General features: G+C 44.2%; 1 long non-coding RNA gene across 1 annotated transcript in view; it reads left to right on the top strand.

The window, feature by feature from the left end:
- LOC111730283 overlaps nt 1-927 on the top strand; it is a 125,951-nt gene extending 125,024 nt beyond the window's left edge. Inside the window, exon 4 of the long non-coding RNA XR_002776622.1 lies at nt 732-927. This is a non-coding gene — a long non-coding RNA (uncharacterized LOC111730283). The remainder of the gene's footprint in view (nt 1-731) is intronic.
- The last annotated feature ends 7,849 nt before the right edge of the window (nt 928-8,776 follow it).

Genomic DNA, 8,776 nt, shown 5'->3' with positions numbered 1-8,776 from the left:
AAAACAAACTATAATATCCAGGCAAACTAGAAAAAAGAATAACAGTATTGGAGGATGGCAATCTCTACCAGATAGTGACACATATCATAAACCATCAATGGTTTTAAACAAGTTGATATTAGTGCTTGAACTGACATAGTCCAATAGAACAGAATGAATCCTACAATAGGCCCATAATTACATGATGATTTAATTTATGATGAAAGTGACATCTCATATCTGTAGAGAAAAGATAAACTATTCAATAAATGGTGTTGGAAAAAACAAATGGTGTTCCTATTATTATGGCTGCATAACAAACCTCCCCAAACCTTAGTGGGCTTAAAACTACGATATTTATAGTGCTCACAGATTCTGAGTGTCAGGATTTCTGGAAAGGCTCAGCTGGGCAGGTCTCACTCGGGGTATCTTATAAAATTGCGATAAGATGTTAGCTAGGGCTGTAGTGATCTGCAGGCATGACTGGGACTGGAGAATTCACATTCAAGGTGGCTCACTCATGTGACTGGCCAGTTGGTATTGTCTAACCTCAGGTAGACATCTGGTTATACAACTTTTGTATATCGATACCTCATATTAGGGTAAATACCAAATGTATTCTAATATTAAAAAATAAATCCTTAAACTATAGGAAAAAGATATGGGAAAGAAAATTCCTTTGCAACATGAGAATTAATCTAAATTAATTGAAGTTAATTAGAACTAATAAAATTAAATTTTTAATTTCTCAGTCTCAATAGCCACATTTCAAGGGGCCAAGAGCCACATGCGGCTGAGGTTTGGGAGATGAGGAATGAGAGGAAGAGGGATGAATGAGCTGAGCAGGAAGAAGAGCACGTGCAAAGCCACGAGGAATGAAGTGGCTGGAGCTCACAGGACAAGCAAAAGAGTAGTGCAAAGTCGATGAGGAGGTAGAACATGCAGGACCACAGGGGCTATGGGAAATTTGAAATGACGTGATCAGATGTACGTATTAGCAGGATTGCTTTGGTGGCAGAACAGGGAAATGGGTGGGAGGGAATGAAGGAGGCAGGAGACCAGGCAGGAGATGTAGAGTAGAAAGCTGGTGCCAGGCCTGAAGCCCTCTGCAGGAACCCTTTCCCCAGTGTCCACAGGTGAAAGCACTCTTCTAGAATCGGGTTCAGTTTCAGGAGGGCACTTTCAGAAAGCCTATAGCAAACTGGAGACTCTTGAACTGAGCATGAGCACAACAGGATCAGGAAGAAATTCAAGACCAAGAGCAGGGCATAAGCCCAAGCCCCGAGCTGTTTAGCTTGGAGACTCAGAAACCAGAAATCACTGTAGCTGCCCTCACTCCGAGTGAGAGAGCTGCCAGATTGCAGAGTCCACGCTCACCCTGGAAAAGCTCACATGTGCCAAGGGAAGGCTGAGGAGTAGAGGCCAAAGGTTTCTGGGCTTTCCCAAGGAGTCAACAAGACTTATTTCTTTGGAAGAAATGCAGACTCTTTTTTTCCCCTTTCTTTTTATAAAGACATCAACCGTTTGAGTCACTTAGAAATAAAACTGTTTTCGTCGAGAAGATTTCTGTGGGCGCCCGAGTAGGAGTTGGGACGGCTGCTGTCAGGGAACGGGAGAACATATGGTGGTCTGTTGTGAATGCGATCTGTTTTTTGTGTTGTTGTTAAACTTCCTCTCGTTAGCACTGGGCCTGTTATGTAAGAGCTTGAGGGTCCATATGGTTTGTTGCATAAGACGCCAAAGAGGAACATGGTTTTCTGTTGCCCCGCAGCTAGTCCAATTGTGGATTTGGAAAACATGTGGCCACAGTGTCACACTTGGGCAAAGGTGTCAAATAGTCCTGTATTTGAATATCGGTTCTACCACTGGTTAGCTGTGTGACCTCGGGCCAAGTCACCTAACCTCTCAGAGATGTAAACTCTCTAAGGTTTGATTTCCTTCTATGTAAGATGGAGAAAATAGTACCACCTTCATGGAGTTGTTAAGAAGATACAGAATTAATAATACTAACTACAATTTATTGAATAGCCCCAAATTTTCATTTCTGCATGTTTTATAAACATTATTTTGTTTAAACTTCATAGAAACTCCTGGATGTAGCTACTTTAATCTTCATGGTTCAGATTAGAAAACTGAGGAGCAAAGTGATGGAATAGCTTCCCTTACCTATTAATAAGAAGCCTTGGAGCTAAGATTCAAATGTGTGTTCCTGTATAGATGAGCCACGACTTTGTGCCTAGCTGCCTCCCTCCAGTGCTGGCAAAGTACTAGACACGTAATGGGTGCCCGATAAATGGGAACTTAGAGTGTAAGCTCCCTGAGGGCAAGCCATTTGGATGATTTTGTTCACTACTGAGTTTTCAACACTAAAAACAGTGTCAGGTGCAGAGTAGGCATCTGATAATCAATTTTGAACTAAATAAATGTATTTTGCATTTATGGCATAGTTATCAGCTCTAGAAACAGATATGCTTGAGTTTGATGCTCAGCTTTGCCATTTATTAGCTGTGACCATAGGCAAGTCACTTATCTGGTTCATGTTTTGGCACAATGTTATTGTCTGTATATTGGGGTTCATGGTAATGCCTCAGAGTAACTGCCACTTTATCTGTTTTCTTCTAGGCACACAAATGAACCCTCTGTCCCAGGCTTATTCATCTGTCTTCTACCTTATTTAAAAAGGAACAAATCCAAAACATAAAATGTTAACCTATGACAACAAACTTACCTGTGCTATCTGGAGCTCCCATAAGACGTTGTTTTTCAGTAATACAGATATATGCCAAAATTAATATTATCTTTATCAGAGGGCTTTGCACATCAGCAAGTGTATTCTTGAAATGTGGTAATTTGACCCATACATAATTGCCTACACTGATCTTTCCATATCTTATAGCTGAGGAAACTGAGGCCCTGGCAAGGAAAAGTGACTTGCTTAAAATCAAATAATAGGTATCAGAAGCAGCGTTTGATTCCTGGTCAGTCTTATTCAGAGTCCAGTGCTCTTGCCCTAATCTAACCTACAGGTTCAAGATAAAGCTTCTCTAAAAGAAAAAAGAGAAGAGAAGAGAAAAGAGAAGAGAAAAGAGAAGAGAATTAACATTTATGGAGTACCTTCCCTCCTTCCCTGGGCTGGACATTCGGTGAGGCACTAGAAACATTTTCTTTTCTCCTCATTATGGCCCTATGAGGAGAGCAACTTTACCTCCATTTCACAGATGAGGACACAGAGTCTGAGAGCCATGGTGTAACTTACCAAAGATTCCAGAGCTGGAAAAAGAAGCCTGACTTTTATCCCATCCCCACTCCCACCAATGATTCGAACCCATATTCCAGAGCTAAGTTATTGTCTACAAACTGCAAATTAAAAAATTAAGAATCTCTGCTCTCCCACCTTCAGAACTAGCTGTGAAGCCTTGAGCAGGGGATTTAACCTCTCTGGGCCTTAGTTTTTCATCCTTAAGTAAGAACAATCAGCGTACATTCTTCTAAGAACATTGTGAGAATAATAAGCTCAAGTGTGTAAAAATGATGACTACAGAGCCGGGCCCATAGTGAGTGCTCATTCATGTTAGTCACAAACAAACCAATCCAGCACATGCAGCCTCCCGCCAGTCCTCTGTGAAGGCAGAGGAACTGGGATGGCCCATGCACGGCCCAGGGAGGCTGCAGCCAGACCCAGCCTCCTGGTGCCTTCTGTCTTCACACCGTGTTTGGCACCTGGCCCAGGCTGAGGAGTCCCCATTCCTCTCTCCTGTTAACTCAGCAGAACAAACTGTTTCAAGGGAAGGTGGTTCCCCTTGAGAAAATGTTCTTGCACGCCCTGGAGGCTCTTGCCCTGCACGTCCGCAACGATCTGCCCGACAGGGCCTGGGCCCCACCCTGTACAACCATTCTTTTCAAAGTCTGCATCCTGCAGAGTCATAAAAGGTAGTGTGTGGTCTGAACTGCAGTTGTTTGACAGCACAGCACCCTTTGCCTGTGTGTTGACTTTGCACTAACTTCGTCTCTCTGTGCCTCAGTTTCACATCCTTTCATAGAGGCTGGTAATGTCTGAGCAGCTATTTGGAAGGGAGGTCGGGAGAGACCACTGGAGACACTGCTTCTTTTACCTCATTTCCTGTACCTTCCTCAAATATCTGCAGTTGGACTTCTGTCCCCTTCACCCCCACCACAGCCACCCTGACCAAAGTCACTGCTGTAAGTCTAAATGACACTTGACCTCTTGGCAACAGTAGGAACACTCTTTCCTTGCTCGCTTATTGCCATGGTGTTCTCCTAATTTTCTTCCTCCCATTCCTTCTCATTCTCCTTTGAGAAGTCCTTCCCCTGCTTCAGTCCTTAAAGGCTTCATTTTCCTCAAGATTCATTCAGTCTCCAACCTCCTTCCTCCTCACTCCACACACCTTCAGGGCGCCTTGACCCCTGGCTGCCCTCTCCTGAACTCTCTCCTGCAGGCACACCATCTCTCCAGCTTCCCTCTGGCCCTCTCCTCCCAGCTGTCTGACATGCCCCAACACGCCCCAAACTGCACTTGGCTATTCCTCGTCCTCACCACCCGGCCATCCAACCTGTGATCTGAGTCTCAGAAACTCGCACCACCTTCCATTCAGTAAATGAGTAATGAGTACCTCCTGAGTGCCAGGTCCTATTCTAGGTGCAAAGGGGACAGCAGGGAACGGAACAAAGTCCCTGCTCTCATGGCATTTACATTCCGTCTGCCAAGATGTCTCATGACCTGGGACTGATTGCAACTCTTTTTTTCTCATCCTGCACATGCATTTGGACACCACGCCCTGTTAATTCTGCTTATGTAACATCACTTGGATTGGTCCCCCCTCTTTCCAGGCCATTCTAACTGCCATAGTTGAGGCAACTGCTTCTTGACTTGGTCTACTCATATCCAGTCTTGCCCCTTCCCCTCCACTCCACACTGCAGCCAGAGCGTTTTAAATCTGGTTATGCTGCTCCTTTGCTTAAAGCCTCGATGGCTTCTAAGGATGAAGTCCACTTAGCTGGGTAGATGTGAATCAGTCCCCAGGGGGCTAGCAGAGAAAGGGAACCAGTAAGGGATTAGGAGTCTGTCTGTCTATCTATTATCTATCTATCTGTCTATCTATCTATCTATCTATCTATCTATCTATCTATCTATCTATCTGTCTGTCTGTCTGTCTGTCTGTCTGTCTGTCTGTCTGTCTGTCTAGCTAGCTACATACCTATCTATCTCTATCCATTTATCAAGAGATTTATTTCAAGGAATTGGCTCCTGTGATTGTGAGGTCTGGCTAAGCAAGTCCTAAAAGGCTGGTAGGCGGGAAACTCTCGGTCAGGAGCTGAGACTGCAGTCCACAAGCAGAATTTATTATTCCTCAGAGAAACCCCCATTTTGCTCTTAAGACCAATCAAGGGATTGGATGAGGCTCACTCAGATAATTGAGGCTAATCTTTACTTAAAGTCAACTGATCCTGGATGTTAACCATATCTACAAAATACCTTCACAGCAACACCTAGATTAGTGTTTGAATAACTGGGAACTATGGCCTAGCCAAGTTGACACGTAAAACTAACCATCACAGCGTGATACTTTTGGACTTGCTCCATACTAGTCTCCCTCAGCTCTTCCTTCCCTCTCTCCCCACCTCACAGTCTAGGCTCCGTCACTCCTTGCTCTGTGCCAGCTGGCCTCCTGCCACCTGTCCTTGCACAGGCCTGGAATCTTCCCCACCCCTTTCCTAGATAACTCCTATTTGTCTTTAAAACCACTCAGGTGCTGCCTCCTCAGGAAGCCTCCCCTGTCCAAGCCCCGGCACCAGAAGCTAAGAGCACTGCTTCTGAGTCTGTAAAACCTCCTCTATTCCCATGAGATGGAAACTGCCTGGTGGCTGCATGGTCTGCCCTACTAGCATGTGATCAGCTTTAGGACAAGAACTGAGTAACTGTCACTTTCTCTCACACCACTCTGTTGAGTTTCCACATTGCACAAATTCCAATCAGCGATTACCTTGTTTATTTACTTGTGTATAAGCCTCACCCACCCACCAATTAGAATATAAACTCTGTGGAAGTGGGGAATCATGCCTGTCTTGTTGAGTACAGTATCCCTAGGACCTACCTATGCCTGGCACATGGTAAATGCTCAATAAATATTTACTGAGTGAATGAATTAATATTTGTTTGAATGAATCTAACAACAAATACTTAAATTCTAGGAACTATTTTGGAGGCTGAAAATATAATCATCGACAAGAAGGACAAGTGCTTGCTCTCATAGAGTTTGTATTCCAAGGAGGGGAGACAGACAGCACTAAGTAAACATAAATAATCAAGATAGGGAAAGTGAAAATGTAATATGACTGAGCGAATAGGTGAAGGGATGAATGAATGAATAAATGAATGGCTGGAAAAAATATATAAATATATCTGACTTCCTCAAGGGGAAGCACCACATAGGAGATGGGCAGGAATCAGTGGGTTTGGAGTAGGAATTAGAATGGTCTGACTCTGTTCTTTGCTGCTGGTGTGTGTGCCTGGGTAAATAACCTAGCCGCTTAGTACCTAGGTTTCCACATTCGTGATAATGGGATTATAGCAGCTGCTTTGTTTCTCTCACAGGGCTGTCATACCACATGAGTCAGCAAACGTAAAAGAATTTAGTATCTATGAAACAGTACAAATGTTAGGGGTCAATGTTGTTGATATTGTAATTGTTGCAAACAGAGCACTTTAGTTCTGCAAGTTAATTGCATTGTTCAATTGGAGGGAGGCAGAAAGGAATTTTGGCATGAGACAGACCTGGGTTTTGGTTCTATTTCAGCCACTTAATGGTAAGCCGTGTGACCTTGAACATGAATTATTTCACCTCTCTGGGCCTCGGTTTCCTGATCTGTGAAAATGGGGAGAACATTTCTACACTCCTCATAAGACTGTTGCCAGGCTTAAACGAGACAATCCATGCCAAGTACCTGGCATAGGGTTAAGCCCAAATGAAGGGCTCAGCTAATATTAGCTATTAATAGTCATTCTGTCAATCATTGGTGGCTGTTCATAAATGGAGCCATTCATGGTTCAATTTCTCAAGTCTCACTTTTCTGCCAGGAAACTTCCCAAGTCTTTATGCACCAACACCTGTGATTATGCAAAACTTCATTTTAAACCACAATCAGTGTTCATATCTAGAACATAAATAAGTGGAGAATTTGCTGTTCCATACCTTCCCTCCCAACTTACCTAAAAATGTTTTCTGGAACACAGAGAGAGATGCACTCTTCATTTCTATAGAAAACAAGAGTTCCTGGTTTTATGATCATTTAACTCTGAAACTGTTATTTTTTTCATGTAATGCATTTTAGAGGTCCCATAAAAGAATCCTTGTCAAGAGAAAACACAGCTGGTGCCCAGTTGGAGAGGTGATCAAGACTAATTGCCCGGAGAGCTCTTAATTAAGCTGGACTCCAAGCCGCAAAGAGACAGACAGTGGCTGGAGAACTGAGGTGGCCCCATATGCCCACGCAAAGGCAATGAATGAGAAGGGTTGATGGTTTACTTCAGGAGGCGAAGAGTTGGTCATTTCGATGACACCTGAGGTTGAAAGGCTGACTCTGCAGAGGCTGACACCTGATTTGGATCACTCCTTTCCAAGAGAAGTCTCAGCTCGTAGACCTCTCTTCAGGTATCAGTTCCTATCTTATTTGTCATCATTGATCCGTGGGAAATTTCTAGAAGGGAAAGGGTGATCATCAACTTCAGGAAGGCCTCCAGTGATGACCTGTCTGCACTACACAACAATCTTCAGACAACTGCAGTCTTTCTTACCAGCTCTGCCCCCAACACCCAGCTCTCATCGACTTTGGCCCATTGCTGCTGCCTTCTCTGTCCTCTCTCTCCACTCTGCCCGCTAGAGCCCCTGTATCATGCCCAATACACTCCACTTAAAACCTGGCCGCTCTATGAGCCTTAAGTCTCCATGCCTTAAGTGGAACCTATATTCCTTGCTATTTCTGTGGAGATGGTTTGTTTTCCCATATCCGCCCGCCCCCCACCATCACCATATCTCAGGGCCAAGAAGTAGGATCGAGTTTCTTTTTGTTTCCCAGTGCTACCTAAGCCATGATCATCTGCCCTCTATGACACACATGTAGGTGCATGTGTGTGTTCATGCGCACACGCACACGCGCGCGCACACACACACATACACACACACACCCCTGCGGCCAGGGATTCCATAATCGCATTTGGAAAGAGATACTGTAGTCACTAGGCACTGAATGGTGGCTGTGTTTGTCTATTGTGAAGTGTGGTCTCGCCCACAGCCTGAAGATCACCTGGGAACTTCTTAAAATGCAAGTTATCTGGACCCGCCTCAGACTTCTAGGGGAAGGGCCCAACACTCTGCTTTAGCAAACTCCCTGGGTGATTCTGATGCTCATTCATGTTGGAGAACTACTAGTGTGGCATTTAAGAGGGTGGGCTCTGAAGCCAGTTCGCCTGAGGTCAAATCCTGCTTCTGACACACACTAGTGTGCAACTTTGGCCAAGTGATGTAACTCCTCCTGTGCTATAGGCTTCTTTTTCTTCATCTGTAAGATGGGAATGAAAATAAAAATACCTCTCTGTAGGGTGTTGTGAGGAAGCTGAAGTGGCTCTACAGCTAAAGTGTTTACAATGGTGCCCAGTGTGTGACAAACTCTCATGAGCTGTTAACTGTGACTGTTATTATCATTGAGTGGCAACTTTAGTAGACTCCTGGTTGTTGGATGTTTGCATCTCTAATCCTCCTGGTTGTGCTCATTTACGGCT

The sequence above is a fragment of the Pteropus vampyrus genome, unplaced genomic scaffold (genome assembly GCF_000151845.1).
Source record: "Pteropus vampyrus isolate Shadow unplaced genomic scaffold, Pvam_2.0 Scaffold305, whole genome shotgun sequence".
NCBI classification, from domain to species: Eukaryota; Metazoa; Chordata; class Mammalia; order Chiroptera; family Pteropodidae; genus Pteropus; species Pteropus vampyrus.
Note: the sequence above shows the minus strand (reverse complement) of the source record. Positions and strands in the feature narration are given on the sequence as shown.